A 22,944-nucleotide genomic window follows, 5' to 3' on the forward strand; every position below is an offset into this window, starting at 1 on the left:
CATCCCCACCCCCCTCCATGTTTGGGGACTCTGGATCTGTCATAACATTGTGTCTGTTTATCTGAAATATTTCCACTCAAAACGCTTGTTTGTTCAACCCGACTGACATGTTGATATAGCTCCTGACGGCTGAGTGACTCTGATTGAAATAAAATATAAAGTAAACACATTTGCATACAGTTGGTACACAGCCCGGGTCTCAGGAGGCCAGGGGGAAAGAAGGAGATTGGAATCGGGAATTTCTTATCTTCCACCACCTCCACCTCCAAAGTCCCCCCCATTTCCCCCCTACCCCCAGCTCTCTGCTCCTGGAATGCCTCAGGAGTTACAGGGTTGGCCTACCCCTGGGTTCTAGAAGCTTCCTTTCTAGTTTCTACCTGATCTTCTCCCTTCCTGAACTGGTGTGTGTCATAGCCTGAGGAATTCTTGGAGGAGACCTCTGGGAGCCAGGGCCCGAGGGAATCCAAACAAAGGGTTCTGGATCTGGATGTGGGCGGTTCCCAGCCCCCCACGGGGGTCTGTTTTAGAGGGATGATCTCTTGGGGCTTCCCAAGCTCTGATGGCCCCTGAAGGCTCAGATGCAGGCTCAGCCTTGCTCATTCACTCCCCTCTGGCCTTAGGAATCGGAACTCGACTTCCTCACGGCTTCTACGTGCAGAAAGGAATCAGAAAGGAGCAGAAAGTCCGGGGATAGCCAGTGCCTCATCCACCTCTCCCCGGGAAGAGGAGCCTCCTCGCCAACACCACCTTCCCCGCCGCTCCCACAAACCCACTAGGCCTGGGTCTCCCGAAGGCCCCATTTCCAAATGCTCCTTGAATCCAGTGATTCTCAAAGTGTGGTCCCTGGAAGAGTGACCTGAGGGAGGTCCAGGGTGGGACTCAAGACTCTGCATTCCTCACCACCTCCCTGGGGGTCGCTGCTGCCGGTCTCAGGACCGCGCTTTGAGGTTCCAGGTTGCCCAACGCCCCGCCCCCACCAAGCTGCTCTCTACCTGGATGCAACCAGCTTCTGGGATGGCTGTTGGCAGGCCTGCTTTTATTCTTGGTCACCAAGACCTGGGACTCCCACCAACCAGGCCTCACTCCTCTGTCCGGGGGCACTTAAAACACCTATTTCCATAACCTGTCAAGAACCCGAGTGCAGAAGCTCACCACTGACCTAGAGAAACCTGACACCGCCCGGGGCTGACAGTTATGCTCAGGCAAATGTGTTTGCTGAGGGTGGACAGGTGACCACGAGGCCAAGCCGGCCTCCAGGGAGCAGGGCCACCGTCACGGCTTGCCTCTGGACATGGAGTGTCCGGCAGACGCCCTCCTGCTCCCCGGGCCTCCCCTCGCCAGTGGGGCTGCATCCCACGGAGCCCGAGGAGCCCCTCCCAAGCAGCACGGGTGACCAAGGGCTGCTCTCAGCCACCGCTTGGCTGGAAACCTGTCCTCCAGGACAGGGGTGACAGGGCAGCCCTGGACCCTGGGAGAGAAGGGAGGCAGAGAAGGGAGAGTAAGGGAGGAGTGAGCTACTTTCGAACATGGATTAGAGGATGCATCAAAATGGACGGGCACACCCCTGACCTCGTCCCTTGCTCCCTGAACCCCAAACACCTTTCCCGGACTCCTGTACGTGATGAACTCCTGTGTGGGAATCAGCAGCCCCTCCTCATCACACCTGGCACGGGTACAAAGCCTTCCCTATGACACAGACTCCCAGGATTTTGCACGGGTTAGCTCATATCAGTGCCGTTGGGGACTATGGTCAGCCCTCTCTAGAGCTGGGAGAGCAGAGCTAGGATCTGAACCCAGGTGACTTGCACTTACGAGACAGTCCTTGAAGCCTCAGTGCAAAACATTCTCTCCTCTGTGAGGTCCTCCATGGTGACCCACTCTCAGATGCACAGGTGGTCCTGTGGGTTCCCAGAGCACCCTGTGTGTTACCCATTACAGCCCTTTCTACACTATCTTGACTTTGTGCCTCAGGGCCTTTGCACTTACCATTGCTCCCACCTGAAATGTTCTTCCCCAATAATTCTCGAGGTCTCCACTTCATTCAGGTCTGCATTGGTTTCCCACGGCTGCTTTAACAAATTACCGCCAACACAGTGGCCTGAAACAACACAAATGTATTGTCTTACAGTTTTGGAGGCTGAAAAGTTTTAAATGGGGTTGACCAAGCTGTTTCTTCGAGAGGCTTTTGGGGACATTTGGATTTTTGGCCTCTCCCACTGTCTGGAGGCTGCCGCATTTCTTGGCCATGGCCCCACATCCCTCGGGCCCCTATTTCCATCCTCATATCCCTTGTTTCCAACCCTGATCTTCCTGCCTGGACTCACAGGGGACCCCTGCAAAGATGCCAGGTCCACCTGGATAATCCAGGATGATGTCCCCACCTCAAGATCCTTAATTGAGTCACATCTGAAAGGTCCCTTTCACCATCTAAAGAACCAGACAGGTTCTGGGATTAGGAAGTCCACTTTGCTGAGGAACCCTGGAGGCTTCTGAGCAGAGCACCATGAACAGGCAAGGGAAAGGGGGTTAGGGGGACCGGGCCCTGGTGACCTGTCTGTCCTCGATTCCTTCTCTGCCCAGTGACCTAGCAAGAAAGCAGGTCTCTGCGGTGGGTCAGCGCCACGTACCTCCGATGGGGCCATTTCTATCCCAGGAGGGAAATGAAGTCTCCCCAGAGGAGTAACAGGGTTTCTTCTCTGCTCCCAAATTCCCACCAAACTTATTCCATGCCCCCCACTTCAGGGTTGGTGCCTGGAAAATACTACAAAGGAAATGAGGGTGGGGGTGGGGGCTGGGGCACCTGCCTGGCACGTGCAAGGCCCTGGGTCGGATCCTCAGCACCCTGTAAAATAAATAAACAAAGGTATTGTGTCCAACTACAAGTAAAACTAAAGAATAAAAGTAAAATTAAAGACCATCTTCTTAAAAATATAAAATCAGGATGGGAAAAAAAATAATGTGGTGGGAATGTGCCTCCTGAGCCGCTGGGGCTGCAGGCGTGTGCCACGGCGCCCGGCTCCCCGTGCGCCTCCTTGATTTCCCCACATTTTCTCAGCTGCAACAATCGGGAGCATCTGGGGGCTGCAGCGTTCCTGCCCCGTGCTCTGCAGGGTGCCCAGGGGCGTCCCCCGGCCTCTACCCACTCAATGTCCGCAGTCCTTCCAGTTGTGATGATCAAAAATGTCACTGCGTCTTATCCGGGGGACAAAAATCATAGCCCAGCTGAGAATCCCTGCCTGGTCCAAAACGCGACCTCACGGCCAACCCGTTGTGACAGCCACGGGAAAGGTCCCCAGCTCCCCCACACCCGGCTGGCTGCTCTACATCCCTTGGTCCCTGGCAGTCAGTGGAGACCACGTGAGACATGGCAGCCCATGAACTTCAGAAGTGATGTGTCAGTTCCCTGGCAGATCCTCCCGCCTGTCTCTCCTGCTGTCCTGGTGACGGAGGAGGCCAAGGGCTTCACACAGCAAGTGGACAAAATGCAGCACTTCCATCAGGCCGAATCCCTGAGTGACCACATGGAGCAGAGCCTCCACCAACCTGTGATAGAGAAATAAAGGACTGGGGGTGTAACTCCGTGGTTAGTGCCTTCCACACATGTATGAAGCCCTCAGTTCCATCTCCAGTACTGAAAATAAAATAAAATAAAAAGCTTTTTCCATTTTAAAAACAAGTAGAAAAAAAATACATCTGTGCTCCCCCAGAGCTTCCAATACCCAATATCCTCATGCCAGTCCCATGCCCACAGCTCACCCATATGCAGAAAAAAAAAAAAAAAGGGATGTATCAGTCCATTCAGGCTGTTATAACAAAATATACTAAATCACGTGGTTCCATAAGCCACAGGAATTTCTTTCTCATGGTTCTGCAGCCTGGGACTTCCAAAATCAGGTTGCTACTAGGAAGGGCTCCCCTCCAATCTGCAGGCTGCTCTTTGTGTCCACACATGACAGATGGGACAAAAATTTAAAAAAAAAAAAAAAAGTCTCCTCTTTTAAAAGGGCACTAATCCATTTTACAAGGGCTCCATCCTCATTGTTCCCCAAGACCCCACCTCGTAGAACCTTCCCATGGGGGATTGAGTTTCAACATATGAAACATATGAAGTTGTGGAGTGGCGGGCGGGGGGCGGGGGGGGGCACAAATATTTAAACCAGAGCAGAAGAGGAAGGAGCAGAGAGCACCCCTCCTGCCTGCGTTGGCCCAGGACTCAAGCTCCTCCAAGGGCACTCTGGGTTCAGCCAAGGCCCAAGCACAATTCCCTGCAGCACTTCATTCCACCGTAATGCAATTACATGTGTGTGCTCCCAGGGACGGGGAGAGGGCATGGTTTTGATTTATTTACCCTCGGCTTCTCAGGATACAGTGGGGAAGCTGCGTTTGATGTCGGAGCTATTTTGCAAAAAAGGTTTCACAATCCCCTGCTCACTTGGGTAACGAGAAACCAAGGTTGGCTCAGACTAATTGTCTTAGGAAAAAAAAACCCTCTGCAGAGAAGGAGGTCCCAACCCAGAACTCACCCACAGAACACGTTCCTTCCTTCAAGGAGGCATGAAATAAGGGTCTGATTCCTGGGACCCGGGGCTTCCCACAAAATTCAGAAACACACCTATTTCAAAGAAAAATCTCAGTGGCATTGTGGCCGGGAGGAATGGAGGAAGAGAGAAGAATGGAGAGAAACGACTTTTCTCAAAGATCTATGATGCCAGGGACTTTAGAGATGTCTACTCAATCAAGCTCTGTTTTCCTACTGAGGAGGAAACTGAGCCCCCAGAAGCAGACAGGGACCAAGACGTTAAGTGGAGAACTTGAACTTGAAGCCCGTTAGATTGTTGTCGCTGCTGTTTTGCAAATCTTCTGCCTCGGATCCCAAGTAGCTGGGGTGACAGGCATGCGCCACCACCGAGCTCCCTGAATCCAGTTAGATCTGATTCCAGCATGCAGATTCATTCAGTTTAACCCCTTGTGGTAGTTACAAATCACCCCCAAACAACCATTTTTATTTTTAATTCGTTTATTTTACTTTGTCTATTTATTTATTTAGGTGCTTGGAATCGAACCCAGGGCCTTGCACACACTTAAGTATGTGCTCTACCACCCAACAACACTCCCCCACCACACTCCACAATGACTGTTGTAGAGTCACCAATTGGGTGAGTCGGGAACTTATGTATCTCTTTATTTATTTTATACCAGGGATTGAACCACAAAGCCACATCCCTAGTGCTTCTCATTTTTTTTTTTTTTTATTCTGAGACAGGGTCTCGCTAAGTTGGACTTGCAATCCTCCTGCCTCAGCCTCCCAAACTGCTGGGATTCTAGGCAAGCACCACTGTGCCTGGCCTCAGTCAGATATTCAGCAAGAGGGCAGGGTGGACGTCACATGGGAATGATGTTCACCAGAACACAAATAGAAATAGAAATCTATATCAGATATACTTATATATATGTACAGGCACACATGTGTGTACACATTTAAATAGTGTTCTAGCCTCTATTATGTCAGAATGTGACTTGATCTGGCAATAGTGTCTATGTAGAGGTTATCAAGTTAAAATGAGGACTTTGGAGGGGGGGGCAATTCTGTAGGACTCGTGTCCTTGGGGGGAAATTTGGACAGCAAGCTCTGGAAGCATGTGCTATAATCCCAGCCACGGAGGAGCCCAAGGCAGGAAGATCACAAATTGGAGGCCAGCCCCAGCAAGTTAGTGAGATTCTGTCTCAAAATAAAATGTAAAAGGCTGGGATCGCAACTCCCTGGAGAAGAAGCCCTGGTTAATTCCCAGCATTGAAGGAGTTTTTTTTTTTTTTTTTTTTTAAAAAAAAAAAAAAAGGAGGAGAAAAGAAGAAATCTGGTACAGAAAGGGACGTGCCGTGCGCCATGCGGAGGTAAGGTGGGCCATGGGGGGACACACCGGCAATGTCCCATGAAGGCGGGGGACTGGGGAGCTGCGCCCACAAGCTCTGGATGTCACAGACAGACCACTGGGGATTGGGAGGAGCAGAGGAGGCTCCCCACCTCCCTCCAGGTGTCCGAGGGAGCGTGGCCCCACCAGTGCCTGGGTTTTGCAACCGGAGTCTCCCGAATTGTGCAATAATCCGTTTCTACTGTTTGCAGCGTCCACCATGCCTGGCCTCGGCAGCCCCAGGACATGACCCTCCAGCCAGGACGGGGGTCACAGATGAGGCTGAGAGCAGGGGACCAGGGCTTCCCTTCTCCATAGCCCCTCACGTTCCCGATTCACCCCTGGATTTCCACATTGTGGTCTTGCTTGAGAAGGGGCTTCCCCACTTAGAAAAAAACACCTTCATTTTACAAGACAAGGGACAGAAAGGAGGATGTGCCCAGAGTCACCCAATGACTCAGTGGCAGTTTTAAGACAAGAAAGCAAGTTTTCTTTCTTTTCTTTTTTTTTTTTTTTTGGTACTGGAGATTGAACCCCGGGTCACTTAACCTCCGACCCAGATCCCCACCCCTTTTTTGTATTTTAATTAGAGTCAGGGTCTCCCGGAAGGGCTCAGGGCCTCACTAGCTGAGGCTGGTTTTGAAGTCACGATCCTCCTGCCTCAGCCTCCCGAGCCAGGAGTGTTCTCTTGCCCCTTGTGTTTCCTTTGTGGTCACCACCTACCACCTAGGGTGAAGGTGCAGGCCTCACAGGGACACCGACACACAGCGTTCCAGGGATGATCCTTGGTGGCATTGAGTGTGGCTACACTTCAAATGCTTATCTCCCCCAGCTGGGTCCCCTGGTCCCCTCTGCCCAGAGGGGAAAGCGGAAGCCCTGTGGCCTCGAGCTCTGGGGCTCCAAGGCCAGCCGCCCAAGGCGCTGCTCCTCCCAGCAGTGACCTTCTGGAATGCCCTTTCTGCAGAGGTGAGCGGTGGGCGGGAGCTGGCGAGCAGGCCCCAGGGTGCAGGTCAGGCCCTGATAGCCGGAGATCAAAGGCTCCGACAGCAGTGTCAGCTGAGAGGCCGCCAAGACAAGCAAAGCAGCCCTTTATCTCCCCGCTGGCCAGAGAGCCCGGTGGCGGCGGGAAAGCACCGGGTTCCCAGTTCCCGGAAGCTATTTCTGGAAGGGCAGGAGGGAGCTGCCTGTGGAGGGCTGGCTGTGGGCTGCCTCAGGCTCCGGCAGGCCCTCTGCAACCCCGAGTGGCCCCGCAGGCCCTCTGCAACCCCGAGTGGCCCCTCGGAAGCCCACCTTGCGTTTGTGGGTGTTTCCTGATCTTGGGTCCATAATTTTCTATTTGCATTTCCACGAGCGCACACCTACCCTGGAAAGTCTTCTCTTCCCTGCGACACTTCTCTTCCCCCTCCCAACTTCCCTCTCTCTTTCACAGGCCCAACGCATGCCCCAGAGATGAGGACTGCCCTGGTCACTCCCCTGGCCACCTAGCTGTCTCTTCTCCTAGTGTCCCCTGTTCTCAAAGTCATAGACACAGTTTTCTCATGCATGTGTGTGTGTGTGCACACAAAACACACACACACACACACACCGGTTACAATCTCCAAAATCCTGAAAAAAGAATCCAGAAGTTTAGTGTGGTGTGTGCATACCTATAACCTGAGCTACTTGGGAGGCTGAGGCAGGAGGATCACAAGTTGGAGGCCAGCCTCAACAATTTAGCAAGATCCTCAGCAACTAAGTGATACCCTGTCTCAAAATAAAATAAAAAGGGCTGGGGATGTGGCTCAGTGATAAAGCACCGCTGGGTTCAATCCCTAGTACCAAGAAAAAGAAGGCAAAAAGAACCCGGAGATACCTGCCAACCCAAACCATAAAAACTCCTTTTAGTTATCATGAATTCCGGGACCACGTCCACCAGCTGATGCCAACAAGGTGCTGACCCTTTCATCTGCAGCTGAAAGAAGCAGCCCCTGCTCCTCTCCAACTGCCCCTCTTTGTCAGCCGGGCAGTCACAGCTGCCCGGTTTCAGAGAGATTCCAGAAACTTCCCTACACCAAAAATGTCGAATTTCCCTCTCTGCTTTGGAACCCACACGGGATCTCCTCACCGTCTGTCCAGACCAGCCCCTGGAACCGAGAAAGTCAGCACGTAGCTGTCCTTCATTATCTGCGGGGATCCGTTTCCAGGGACCCTTGAGGATACCAAATCAGTGGGTGCCAAGCCCCCCACGGACAATGGCGTAGTCTTTGTGCACCTCCCCTTGAACTTGGAACCCTCTCCTTCGCGGACATTGCTATGTAAATAGCTGTGCCGTTGTATTCTTTGGGGAATAATGGCAAGGAAAACCGCCTGTGTGTGTTCGGCCCAGAGACAATAGTTCTTTTCCCAAATATTTTCCATCTACAGCTGGTGGAAGCCGCAGATGCCCAGCACAGCTAGGAAGGGCCGGGGCACCTGCTGCTCGCGGCCTCCCGCACCTGTGCGCCTGGGAATGTGGGCCAAGCACCTGGACTAGCAGGGGTGACTGGTGGGGCAGGACGATGAGCCTTGTCATCACCCAGAGCCCTTATTGTGCCCCTGGACCCCCCTCCTAAGTGTGTACCAAGATGTGCTTCGAGTTTGTTTGATTGGGGCGGGGGGAAGGTGGGGGTGCCAGGGATTGTTCTCTCCCAAACTTCTTCAGACCTGGTTCATCAGCCGAGCACGGTGGGGTACACCTGTCATCCCAGCGGCTCGGGAGGCTGAGGCAGGAGGATCGTGAGTTTAAGGCCAGCCTCAGCAATGGCGAGGCGCCAAGCAACTCAGGGAGACCCTGTCTCTAAATAAAATACAAAAAAGTGATGGGGCTGGGGCTCAGGGGTAAAGCACCCCTGGGTTCAATCCCTAGTACAAAATAATAATAATAATAATAATAATAATAATAATAATAATAATAATAATAACAACAACAACAACAACCTGGTTTCATCAAAATTTCTGAGTTTGAGAAAGAAAGGGCTCATATAGACCCACAGGGACACATCGCTCACAGATTAAAAGCAAGTTGCGGCCCAGGCGAGGGTGGAGAGAAGGGCCCGGTGGTTTTTACTTCCTCTGCATTAATTCCCTCCTTGGGCTCACAACCTCTCGGTGTGGTGCTGGGAAAGCACGTTGTCCTCCGGACCTCTCCACGGCTGCTGATTCGTGAGGCCGCCCCGTGGAGCTAGATGCATCCATCCATCTGGGCCCACCGCCTTCCAGATCTTGAGCAAATGGCACCCACTGGGTAAAGCTCCCTTGTCTGCAAAGTGGATGCAAAACTAGGTGTGGGCTCACAGATGGGCAAACAGCACCCCCGCAGCCACTCAAGACAGGTGGGGGAGGCACCCAATGGCTGCTGTGGCTTTGAAACATTGTAGCTCCCAATGCAATTAAACCAATTCCTCCCTCTCGGCTGGCTTCCTCATCTTTTTCTGTCCTCCCTCTTCCTCGGGTATTTGTGGCTTCTTCTTCTTTTTTCCTTTTCTCTTGCAGAGATGAAGTAAATACACACACACACAAGCACAGAGTGCAGCCCCAATAATAGTGGCCTTTGTAAAACAGGCCTGTGGACGCCTCTGTATTTAACTGCGAGCACCCAGAAGCCAGTCAGCGTCCTGGAAAATAGACACGGCGAGGCTTGAAGGGGAAAAACAAAATTATTAAAATTGTAATTTTCCCAATCATGCGGAGACATCTCCTTCAGCCCTAATGATGAGATGCATCGCACATCTGTCAAAAACTGCCACATCTCCAAGCCCAAACCAAATAAATTGAGTTTCTGCTCAGTGACAGTGTGGGCTGGGCGGCTGTCAGCTGGGCTCCAATTGCATGCTCTCTCTCTCTCTCTCTCTCTCTCTCTCTCGTTCTCTCTTTCCTCTAAGGCATTTTATTCCCAGAGCTGTCTTTGTGGGATTTGCCCCAATTTTCCCTCTTTATTCTTCCTCCTTTTGTAAATTATGAATCATGCCTCAATCTGTGTCTAGTGTAAATCTTGCAGGGACCCTCCCAGCCTCCCAGCCTCCCTGCCCAGCCTCCCAGCCTCCCAGTCTCCCCTGCCACCCGGACCCTGCACAGGGCCCATGGTGAAGCTTAGAGCCAACGGATCAGGTCCCAACCTGGGTTTCCATCCTGGATGGTGGCTTACCCTGCAGAGCCTGTTTCTACTCCCTTTCCAAGTGGCCAAGGCTAGAGGCCGAGTCTGGCTAGGCAGAGGAAGGCCATCACTTGACATCCCGGGGTAGGAGGGAAGTGGTCCAATGGACATTGGCCCGTAGTTGGCAAAGAACGAGGGAAATCTATGGCCAGGGAGCGAGAGGGTGGCACGGATATTTCTGGAATATACTCAGGCTCTTTCTTGGGCCTCGAGACCGTGGCTTGGAAGTCCAGCCCGTGCTGAGTTTTAGCAGTGAGCTGCTTCCATGGACGTCAGGGGGATGCTGGCCATGGCAGATGAGCCTCCTCGGGGGCTGCTCAGCTGGGTCTACCCATGGAACTCATCCACGTTTGTGCCTAGTTCAGCTTCCCCACGGGCTTCAGCTTGTGGCTCTCCTTGCCGCCTCCCAGGGGAGGCGGAGGCTCTGTCCTCCAGGAGGCAGGAGAGGGAAAAGTCCAGGGATGTGATTGACACACCTAAATCCCACTCCTTGACCGGACTGAAGACTTGGCAGGGTCCAGGGCAACATGCGTGCGTTCAGGATGGAAAACCTGGGAGCGAGTCGGAGGAATGTGGATGGATTATTCTCCAAGAAGAGAGAGCTAAAGGACCCTTGAAAATACTTTCTAAGGCAGAGGCGGGAGTTGAGGTTGGAGAAGTGGATGACAGATCTGGGAAGAGTGCAGAGGATCCCGTGTCTACCGTGTACACCGGGGGCCACGGAAGGGCTTCCAATGCAGAGGGGTGATTCGATTTGCATCTCAGGTGATCACTTAGGCTGCAAGGTGGTGGGGCCAAGAGTGGAGTCCACTGTCCACTTGGGAAGCTGTAGAAATCCAGATAAAACAGCCAGGCATGGTGTGGCACACCTGTACCTTGTCTCAAAATGAAAAATAAAAAGGGCTGGGATGTAGCTCAGTGGTAAAGTGCCTCTGGGTTCAATCCCCAGTAACAAACAAAAACCAGAATCTATGTTCTTTTTTTTTTTTTTTTTTTTTGAGACCTGCCTCAAAAGGGCCTCACTAAGTTGCTGAGGCTGACCTCAAACTTGAGATCCTCCTGCCTCAACCTCCCAAGTCTCTGGGATTATGGGCATGCGCCCGTGCACCCAGCCACAACGGATGAACTTCTAAAAAGTCCCAACTGTACAGGGAACTAGTTCAGCACTCTTCCCTACCGTGATGCCGCAGTACGGCTGGCTGGGCAAAATAACCGGGGGGGTGACAAACGACTTGTGTATGTTGATACAGCAGGAGTGGGAGCCGTTTATTGCAGGACAGGAGCAGTATTTATACATTCCACACAGCTTATCTAATTAGCATAAACTAGATACATCAGTCAACCAATCAGGAATCTCCACACTTAATGGCTTGTTTTTGTTACTTCTCAAACCGCTCCCTCTGGCATTTTGCCAGGCACCATCCAGACTTGTTTAGGAACTCTAACATTCCCCTGGCAAAATGCCAGGTGTTATTTTGACTTGTTTACAGACTCTAACATTGTGAGTTTATCTAGCACGAGGACCTTTTTTAGTCACACCTTGTCATTTCTCTACGTCACCATCAGTCACCATCATTGAGCATCGTGCTTCATCTGATCCATATCAGTCGGCTGAAAGGATCAGACCACAGAGGGCCGGCCCAGGACAAGATCCAAATTCAAAAATTTGAACCATTTCTACTGAATGTGTATCAGTCAGCACCACTGTAAAGTCAAAAACAAACAAACAAAAACATCCATTAGTTAAACCATCTTAAATCTGGATTGTCCATACTCAAAACCGTGAGCTGTTGTTATTAGAACTTTCCACCAAGCCCTGCCCTGACCTTGGTCCTTGGACAAGCTACTTTTAATCTCTCAATTGGCATTTCCCATCGGGAGCACTTTCTGTCACTCTCCCCATAGCATTCCGGAAGCCGATAGAGTTCAGGTTCAAGGTGCCTCTTTGGAGATTGGGAAAAAATGAGGAACACATTGAATTTGAAAGAAAAGCCAAACCATTGTGTTTTTTCCTTGAGACAGGGATGGGCTATCTCCCAGGGAAGGGAGTTCTCTAAGTCCTGGAGATGGCTGAGATAATGTGTGGCAAGAGCTTTGAGCCAATGCAACCCCAGCTCCACGTTATCTCTGGCGGAAACAATTGCAGCAGCCGCCTAGCTGGTGCATCTGGACAGTCAGTCCAAGGGTCTCCACCCTGAAGCCCAGGGCGGGGGCCGTTTAAAAATGTCAGAGGAGAATTCTACCAAGTACCCTTGCAAGAAGCCTCCCACCAGACTATGTCCTGCATGATTCCACTTCTAAACGAATTTTAAATAGAGCCAGGCAGGATGGCGCATGCCTGCAATCCCAGCAGCTCTGGAGGCTGAGGCAGGAGGATCGCGAGGTCAAAGCCAGCCTCAGCAACTTAGGGAGGCCCTAAGCAACTCAACGGGACCCCATCTCAAAATAAAAAATAAAAAGGGCTGGGGGTGTGGCTCAGTGATTAAGCATCCCTGGGTTCATTCCCCAGTATAATAATAATAATAATAACAACAACAACAACAACAACAATAATGAGCAAAATAAGAGATAGGAAAAAATCCACAGTGGCCCCCTGGGGCAAGAAGAGGGGTGCCAATAACATTTCCTGCTTGTTTTCCCAGTACTGGGGTGGAGCCCAGGGATGCTCTATCACTGAGCCTCACCCCCAGCCCTTATTTATTTATTTATTTATTTATTTATTTATTTTTTAATTTTTGAGACAGGGTCTTCTTACTAAATTGCCTCAGCTGACCTTGAACCTACCATCCTCCTGCCTCGGCCTCCGGGTCACTAGGATTACAGGCGTGCACCACCGCACCCCAGGTGTTATCTCTCTTGATAAGGGGGAGGGCTACGAGGTGTGCGCACTTGTCAGTATTTAGAGAATGATAGACTTCACATTTGGGCACTTCACAGTGTGTAAATTTTCTCTTAACAGAAAAATGTGGAACTCCCCTGAGTGATATGCATGCCGCAGCCTTCGGACTGAGATAACGGAGACTTGTAACCTTGAAACACAACAGAACAATAAGATGGATAGGTGGATAGATGGGCAGATGTGTGACAAAGCAACATAACAAAATGTTTTTTCAGCTTTTATACGCTTGACTTTTTTGTTTTGTTTTAATAATGAAATCTTTAGGAGGGTGGGTGGTAAGGGCGACATATCTCGTCTTGTTTAACTAAAACCCAGACTCTTAAAACACTGCACACCCTCTGAGTGATCCGGACCCCTGCTCCAAATCTCTGGGCTCATCTTCTAATCATTTAAATGTGGCCTTTTTCAAAAGTGACTGAGCCCTCTCACCGTTTTACCTTCAGCCACAGAGCCTCCTTGTTCTTCGAACATGACTGGCATCTTCTGGCCTCAGGGCCTTTGCACATGTGGTCTCTCTCTTCTGCCTAGAACACTGCCCCCCCCCGTCCCCCGAGCTTCATGAGCTTCATTCCCTGATGTCTCCAGGTCTAGGCTCCAAAGTCACTTCTTTAATTACATTCAATAGTTGGCCTTCCTCTGGTCACTCTCTTCCATTTGCCTGATATATCGGTCAGGTTTTGTGTCACTCACTAGCACAACATTCTTTTACTTATTATTGTGCCTCCCCTCACCAATGTAGGGAGGGGCTCTGCTCAGTTCCAGGTGACATGCCAGCACCTAGGATGGCATCTGGAAGACAATGCCACTCAGTAAAGGCTTCATAACTACTCGAATGAACCAGACGACCACAGGAAAAGCTGATCTCAGCTGAGCCCTCGGTAAGCGCCTGGTGCCTGCTAAGCCACTGACCTCCAGGATCTCATTGAATCCTCACAACAGATTTGCTGCTACTCCTTTTCATTTTTCCCTCTTGTGGCTCTGGGATTGAACCCAGAGGCCTCGATCACGGAGCTACAACCCCAGCCCTTTTTGGTTTTCTGCTTTATTTTGAGACAGAGTCTCACTAAATTGCTGAGGCTGGACTTGAACCTACCATCCTCCTGCCTCAGCCTCTGGAGTCACCAAGATGACAGGGCATGCGCCCCTGAACCCAGTTCATTGCTATTTTTACAACTGAAAAACGATTGAGAAGAATTCTATGATTTAGAGAGATGAAGGGATTCATCCCAAACACGGATCAGGGCTGCACAAGTCCAACCCTGGATTCTCTTGGCTCCAAATTCCAGAATCTTTCCACCCTGCTGCAGGACAAAGAGGGTCAAGAAGGATATGAATGTGTCTGCAGGTCACCAAGGAGTCCTGACTGGACATGAAGACTCAGGTGCCAGGAGCTTTGGGTGCATCGGATTCTCAGTCATTGAACGTCAACGACACTCAGTATCTTCTGGCCCTCGACCCGCACTCCTGGGCTCCCAAACTTGATCAGGTTTGTTTGTTTGTTTGTTTGTTGCTCTGGGGATTGAACCCAGGGGCAGTTCACCACTGAGCTACCTCCCCAGCCCTTTGTTTTTATTGTTCTGTTTTGTTTTGTTGAGACAGGGTCCAAGTTGCTGAGCCCGACTTTGAACTTGCCATCCTCCGGTCTCAGCCTCCCAAGTCACCAGGGTTAGAGGCGAGGGCCTCTGCACCCGGACTGAGAGAGTACTTTTGAAATGTACCACTTGCCTTTTTCATCTAGGAATATGAATGCTGGGGGGGGGGAGGGGTGTGTAGATGCCAATGGACGTCCATCNCAAGTCTCCGTTATCTCAGTCCGAAGGCTGCGGCATGCATATCACTCAGGGGAGTTCCACATTTTTCTGTTAAGAGAAAATTTACACACTGTGAAGTGCCCAAATGCCAGGGTCCTCCATCATTAGCAAGTTCCTGTCTGACTGTCAGACTCAGGATCTGAAAAACAGAATGACACCATTTGCAATTTCTTACAGATAATCAGTGAATGGGGTTTGAGGAGGGAGGGGCCTCTAGCTGGAACCCACCCACCCTGAGCCCCTTCCACACACCAGGCCTGGTACCAGGCACTGGGAACTGTGCTGTGGCCTCTACCCAAGCAGAGTTGAGGCTCTGCCTGGTGAACAGGACCAAGTTACTTAAACACTCTGAACTTCAGTTGTCCCATATGAAAAGTGTAGATAATTATACCTCTTCTAAAATGCTATTTTTATGAGAAAACAGAAACAATGTGTTAAAAAAAATGCACCTTTTAATGCTGACTAAGGGTCTGACCACAGGCTTTGTGCCTCTGTGCCCTGTAACACTCACAAAGGAGGTGCCTTTCCTCTGTACCTACAGATGGGGAAGCTACAGTTCAGGCCAGGCGCCGTGGCCCACCGCGCAACTTGGAAAACTGAAGCAGGAAGACTGGCAGGTTCGAGGCCAGCCTGGGCAACCGAGCCAGACCTGGTCTCAAAAGAAAATTCTTAAAAAGGGTCGGGGACGTAGCTCAGTGGTAGAGCACCCCTGAGTTCAATCCCCAGGACCAAACAACATAAAATTCAGACAAAATAAGTCACTTGAGCAAGACAACGGGGCTTTGAGCTGAAGGAACCTCTGGTTCTTGTCTCAACCTTTCTCATGGGAGAGACAAGGATTCCATCTGAGGAAATCCAGGAGGTCTTCTTGGAGGAGATAGCAACTCCAAGAGCACGGCCCTGGCTTGCTCATCTGCTGAATACCGAGCTTGACATTTCTTTCAGAGATTCCATGGTGAATTTTACAACCCAAAGGTTTTCTATTCGCTTTCTAGCTCTGTCTTGAACCGAAAAAATGTCTCTCTTCTGAGCATTCAGATTCATCAGGGTCTCCACGGACCCCCATCCTGTGTCTCGTGTTTAAAGATACTGGAGAAAGCAAGACCCTGCCCAAAGACTTTGAGAATTCTGTTCCACCAGTTGGTCAGGTCAGACCTACTTTCTGTCACTTGGAAGCAAGATTAAAAAAAAAAAAAGTTGGGGGGAGTCAGAAAAACACAAGGACATCCTCAGGATGGATGACCTTCATGCTACCATAAACGTCCGTGTTCTGATGGCTCACCATCCCTTATTTGTTAGGAAAGGGCTTCTTCTCTTCCTTCCACCTCTCCTAGCTGTATATAGGACAAAAAGGAGAGAGCTGGGCGTGGAAGGGCTTTTTTTTTTCCTGTGCTGTGTTTATCCACCCAAGAAAGTATTTTAAGTACTTTGTTTCCATTATGCTATTCTGAGCCATTACTTGCTAGGGTGATTAAAGATTGCTTTTGGCAAGAGAAGAGAAGACAATGTGTTTGTTACTTCCACGACTGTTAGCCTTTCCCAGGCTGTCTTCAAAGGAAAAAACATAAACACATGGCATTCAAAATACATATTGGCTTGGGAGTGGGAGCCTGCACAATATCTGCCCTTCACCTTGGCCTGGAATCCGAGCGGTTGGGACAGGAGACATGACAAGGGTTCTTTTCTAGGGTACTCGGGAGGCTACCCAGGTCTCAGGGCTCTCACGTCTTCCTCCTTGAGCGTGTGTGTGTGTGTGTGTGTGTGTTTACATCTGTGCTAATCCTTCCCACTGGCTGGGGTCTCCTGAGGAACTTCCCTATCCTTCCACAGACACAGCCATGGACCCACACAAATGAGCCCTCTGCCCTCAGGGAAGGTAAATCTAGTGCCATGAATGGACATGAGTCAAAGAACTTCTCAGCTGTTTTCCAAGAGGTGAGCCATTGCATGATGGAGCACAGGGAATGTGGCCGGGCATGGTGGTGTCATCCCAGTGACTCCGGAGGCCGAGGCAGGAGGATCGCAAGTTGGAGGCTGACCTCAGCAACTTAGTGTGAGACTCAATCAAAGTCAGAACAAAAAGGGCTGGGGAACGTGGCTCAGTGGTAAATGCTTCTGGGTTCAATCACCAGTAGAAAAAGGAGGAGGAGGAGGAGGAGAAGGAGGAGAAGAAGTAGTGGTTGATAGCAGTAGTACAGGCATGGAATGCAGGTAGGGGTAGGAAGCTGGATCTCTTTTGGAGGGAAAGGGAGGTTCCTTGGATGAGCAAAGCTGAAAGATTAGCAGAAACTGGGTAGCAAAAAAATCTTCTGGATGTAGACAACATGGAGGAGATGAGAGGGATTGGTTTATTCAAAGGGAAGGAAGATGGGGCGGCTGAAACCAGACAACAAGGGCAAGAGTAGCTAGAGCTGTCAATGGATGGGGTCAGAGAGGTCAGGAGCACCCAGGATAGCACTCAATAGGCCCCAGATATCAGTCAGCTTAAATGCCAGTGGCAGGAGGGAGGCTTTGTGGGGCAGGACACACCAGGCCTTGATGTCTTATCTTAACATGGGGCAGCCCTCAGGCAAGATGTGCTGCTACTGTAACCCACATTTCCTTATCAGTCAAACGGTACCATTAGTCCTATCTCCAGGGGCCTGGGGTGTTGGGAGTCTCCCTGAGAACTTCCAGATAAGAAGCCCCTAATGCAACATGGCGGAGGGCAAGTTGCCAGTGGGTGGATAACAAGTTGTTTTGAAAATTTTCTAATTGTTTCCCCATCTTCCGCGCTCCTGACCAGCTCGTGATCCCCATGAGTCTTATGCAGGGTGGACGTGTGTGCATGTGATGACCTGACATTTGCGATGATTGGCCCCGGGAGCTTCCTGGGTTGAAGATAATTGACTCTCACTTTCTATATAAGCTAGCACCAGCTTGCAATAAGGTGCTTCATCTTTGTCGCTGCTGTGTGTGTATGCATTTTAATCTCCGACAACGAACCTTGGCCTTTCATTGGTGCCGAAACCCGGGAGGGGAGATTCCTCATTCTGAGGACCCCCTCTCTCAAGGTTCGCCGTCCTCGTTCACCTTTTTTTTTTTTTTTAAAGAGAGGATTTTTTTTTTTAATGTTTATTTTTTAGTTTCCGGCGGACACAACATCTTTGTTTGTATGTGGTGCTGAGAATCGAACCTGGGCCGCACGCATGCCAGGCGAGCGTGCTACCGCTTGAGCCACATCCCCAGCCCCCTCGTTCACCTTTTTGAGCGCTGCTACATTCCACCCAACACTGGCTCTCCAATAGGTGACTCCTGATCAACAACCAGTGAGTCCCCCTCCCCCTCTTTGGGAATCCATCTCCAAATGGCTATATGCAAAAGGCTTTGGCTGTGAACGTCCAGCAAGGCCTTTGATGCCTAGTTTGGAGGAGAGAACGCACCCCACCACAACTTTCACAGTTACGGTGGACTCTCTGGAAGCCCATCTCATGGTTGATGAGCTATAAGGCACAGAAGAATAGGCACTCCCTGACTCTCTTTAAATTTTCCTTCTCCTCTCCTGGGAAAAGCCCTGACGTCAGGTGGCCTGTGACTCCCGGCCTTAAGGTCTCGCTGGTTGGGCTCTTGGGTGACGACTCATTTGCCCTCCTGGCCCCAGCTCTCCCGAGTCTCTTTGGTTGACTTCTCCTGTCGGGGACGCCTGCAGGAAACTCAACCAAATTTTGTTCCAGTCCAGGCCATTCCCCTCTTTTCTTTCTATCAAGAGTCATCATGGGAGCCTCTTCTTCCCTCCCCGCTGATTCCCCTCTCAAATGCCTCCTGGCTCATCTTAACCGGTTGTCCCTCGCTCCTGACATCAAACCCCCTTATTACTTTGCTCCACAGATGGCTTCCCATTCTCGCAGTCCTTCCTGGTCATGCCCCAATGCCCTGTTCCTCTGATGGGTCGGGATATACTTTCCAGGCTCCACACCACCATCAGTATTCTCTCCCCACATCATTTAAAGGATTTCTGACATACAAGGGATGGCAGTCTCTCTTCCCCCGTCGAGGACTGTATCTCTTCTGGTCTCCTTTCTACAAACCCCACTGTCTCTTTTCAACCCTGTTCCCCACTCAACCCTGCTGCCCTCCTTCCATGAGCCCCTCTACAGCCTCCTACCCATAAATGTTCTGAAGTATAGAGGCCCTCCTGCCCCCTCCAGCCACTATTTCTGAAGGGCCCCTTCCCACATGAGATCTCATCTGGTTTTCCGACGGCAGCTCCTACTTTCACGGGGATGTTAAAGTAGCAGGCGACGCTGTCGTCTCCCTCTCTTCCGTCATGGAGGCTAATCCTCTGCCGCCCAACACCACCAACCAACAAGCAGAACTTAGAGCCGCCACAAGAGCATGTGAACTAGCAAGAGGGAGAAAGCTTTCTCCATACACTGATTCCAAATATTATCTTTCATATACTGGTTTCTCACGCGGCTATCTGGAAGGAGAGGAGACTCCTAACGACTAAAGGAACTGCTATTACAAATGCCAGCCTTATTTCTAATCTGCTACGGGATTCCCCACTGCCCTTACAGCTGGGAATAGTCCACTGTAAAGCCCACCAGACCGACTCTTCTCCTGCCACAGTGGGCAACTCTAAAGCTGACAGGTCAGCCGCCCTACAGGCGCCCTCCTCTTCCTCATTACTCCATCTTTCCTCTGAGGAGCGACCTCCTGACCCTCACCAGCTCATTAGGTTTCTCCATTCACTGCTCCATTCTAGCCCCCAGAGCTCATCGACTTTCCTTCAATCTTTTCTCCCTCTGTCCTCCGATGATCGGACCTTTCTGCAACAGTTACATCCACATGCCAGATCTGCCAGAGGACCAATACCAACACCCCCTTAAGATCCAGACCCTATCCTTCTCATCAGGCCCATGGTCACACCCCGGGAGCTGACTGGCAAATTGATTTCACAAACATGCCCAGGGTAAAAAAAACATCAAATACCTCTTAGTGGACACATTCTCAGGGTGCATAGAGGCATTTCCCACATCCAATAAGCGGGCATCCACGGTTGTGGATCGGTTGATATCTGACATAATCCCTCGTTTCGGGATGCCCACTTCCATCCAATTGGATAATGGCCCAGAATTTACCTCGCAGATAACTCAGGGGCTGGCTAGCGCACTATCACTCCCTTGGCATTTCCATTGCCCTTACCGTCCCCAAGCTTCCAGGAAAGTTGAAAGAACTAATCGGTCTCTCAAAGAAACCCTCACCAAATTCACCATGGAATCAAGCCTAGACTGGACAAAGGTCCTCCCCTTGGCCCTGTTGCGTCTCAGGGCTTTACCAAGGAAACCATCCAACCTTTCCCCATTTGAGGTTATGTACGGCCGTTCATTCTTACCCCCCGGAATACAGACTGAACAATTACCTATACCTGATTCCTACGCTCTACCTCTCCTTTTCCATCTACGCTCTGAACTTTGGAAATACCAGGACTGGCTTTTACCTGACCCAACCATTACTCAAAACCCCTTTACCCTAACACCCGGCCAACAGGTATATTACTGCCCCCCAGGTGAAAGACACCAATTGCATCCCAAATGGGAAGGCCCCACCTTGGTTATCATGTGCACTCCCTCGGCAGCAAAACTCAGACTCACAAATAATCAATTAACTCCATGGATTCACATTTCCAGGCTCAAACCATGCATCCAGGAAACTGATTCTGGCAACATCGGACCAGAGGACTCTCAAGAATCCACACCTACATACTCTTGCTCTCCCCACCCTACTGACCCTTTAAAAATTTGTCTTTCTCGTGTTTCTGCCCTTACACCCATAGCTGAGAACATATCCGAAAATGTACCTTAACTTTCTGATCCTCATCCTCATCCTCACCCCAAGGGTAACACCTTCACCATCATACGTCTGGAAATTCAAGGTGAGAGAAACATACACACAAAAAACACCCAGACCACCCGGTTGGCTACCACTTCTGACTGTCCCCTAACAGGGTGCTCCTCAGCCATCTATATTGTACTCTCTTCCTCTTCCTCTGAGCTCATTAAGCAAGCCAGCTGCCCTTACTTATGTTTTTATATGACCAAAATAAGGATTACTGCAAAGAGTGGCCGGAAACCTACGGGGGCTGCCCCTATTGGTCATGCAGAATTCATGATGCATATTCAGGGCAATTACATGTAGGAAGATTTAAACTTGAGTCTGCCTCCCACCAATACAAGCTGACCATCCCAGACCCTGGGAACCCACGCTGGACAGCAGGAGTAAAAGCTTCCTTTTATTGCGGTGGGTATGCTTCCACTCCCTGTGGTTCCTTATCCATTACCCAGGAATATGTTTCCATAGAGCCCCCAGTCTCTCTTGTCTCAACCAACATAAAACACTCAGAACAATGGCTGCTCGCATCCCTAGAAAGCCAACGCACTTCTGACTCTCAGGCTTCACGGATCTATACCTGGTTACAGATCATCACTGACACATGGTCCTACCTAAACCAAACTTTCCCCGCTGAAAGTCCAGCAAATTGCTTTCTGTGCACTTCCCTAGCATGGCCCTTACTTGCCACAGTTCCAATAAAAGTTTCCAGCGCGGATGATTCCAGCTTGTCCAACTCATCCTACAAAAAGGATCCTATTAAACCCCTGCAGAATATTCCTTTATGGGAACCCGAGGAAAATAACCACACCATGATTCCTCGGGTTTACCTTCTGGGATCCGCGACTCACAATTCCCTTCTGGCAGGTTTTTGCCACTGTAACCTAACCATCAACCACAGCACTTATTCCCCTCCAGATCTCTTCTTCTGGTGCAATGGCACTCTCACTGCCATTTGTTGAGAGCCACAGCCGAAGGGGCCCCAGCAAACTTCCAGCTGCCGGCTGATGATTGGCTCACAGTGGCCCCAGCAACATCTAGCTGATTGGCTCCTCTGCGGTGTTGCTCATTGGGCTGTTTCCCTGCCCTTTCAGACCACGGAGCTGCTCATTGGGGGACTTTTTTGGCTCCGCCCACGTGACCCAGCCAATCGGCCTCAAGAGCAGGAGGATTGTGGGAGGTGGAGAGAGGCTGGTGAGGGGGAGAGGCTTGTGGAAAGCCGGTGGTGGCAGTTGGGGCTCTGAGGGTTTTTCCTGAGAGGCTGTTTTGTTTGGCGTGTGTGGTTCTAAAAATAAAGTTAGTTTCTTTTGACAGGTGGCTCCTGATTGTGCCCAGGCAGACTGTGGCAGCCATTATACTCTCCAACATGTCTAGCCCATGTTTATTAGTCACCATAGTTCCACAGCTCACTCTCTATAGCAACTCTGAAGTAAAATCCATCCTTAACCCTCTAGAACGTGGAAAAAGGGCTGCATTCCTTCCGTTAGTGATAGGCATTTCATTAACGCCCTCAGCAGCAAGCGCAGGGTTATCAGGAAGAGCCTTAGGTCACTGCCTATGGGCTGTCAAGGACATTAATTCAAAACTTGAAGGAGCACTTACTTCCACAGCAGAATCTCTAACATCCTTACAAAAACAGGTCACCTCATTGGCACAGGTCACCCTTCAGAATTGCAGGGCCCTAGATTTACTCACCGCCGAAAAGGGCGGAACCTGTCTTTTCCTTAGGGAAGAATGCTGTTATTATATCAACGAATCGGGTTGTTAACAATGTTGTTAAGCTCCCTGACCTGGCAGCCACCTTAAGGACCCCAACAAGTCAAAACCTTTTCTCTTCCTTAATGTCCACTCCCCTTCTGGCATGGGTATGGCCTATCCTTGGACCACTATGTGTAATATTTTTAATGTGTCTATTTTTACCATGTATTATAAAGTTTATTCAAACTCAAGTAGGTAAAATCTCTAACCAAACTTTTAACCAGCTTCTACTTAGAAATTATCAGCTTCTGGCCACAGATGAATCAACCGCCTTCTCCAGAGAACATCCCTCACAATGCTGAAAAACCCTTCAAAGATTCCTGGGATACCTTCTTGAGAGGGACATCTGATGATGGCTGGCTTGTACCCCCCCCCCGAGACTTATACCGACTGGACTGAAGTGATAATGGACCTTTGGCTACAGGAAACATTTTGTGATGTCACACCTGAACTTATACCAATCTTTGCAGCTCTCTTGTGGGGACTCCTAACTTCCCTCCTTCAGACCCCTTCCCCGGCGACGCCCCC

The sequence above is a fragment of the Marmota marmota genome, unplaced genomic scaffold, assembly GCF_001458135.2.
Source record: "Marmota marmota marmota unplaced genomic scaffold, marMar, whole genome shotgun sequence".
NCBI lineage: Eukaryota > Metazoa > Chordata > Mammalia > Rodentia > Sciuridae > Marmota > Marmota marmota.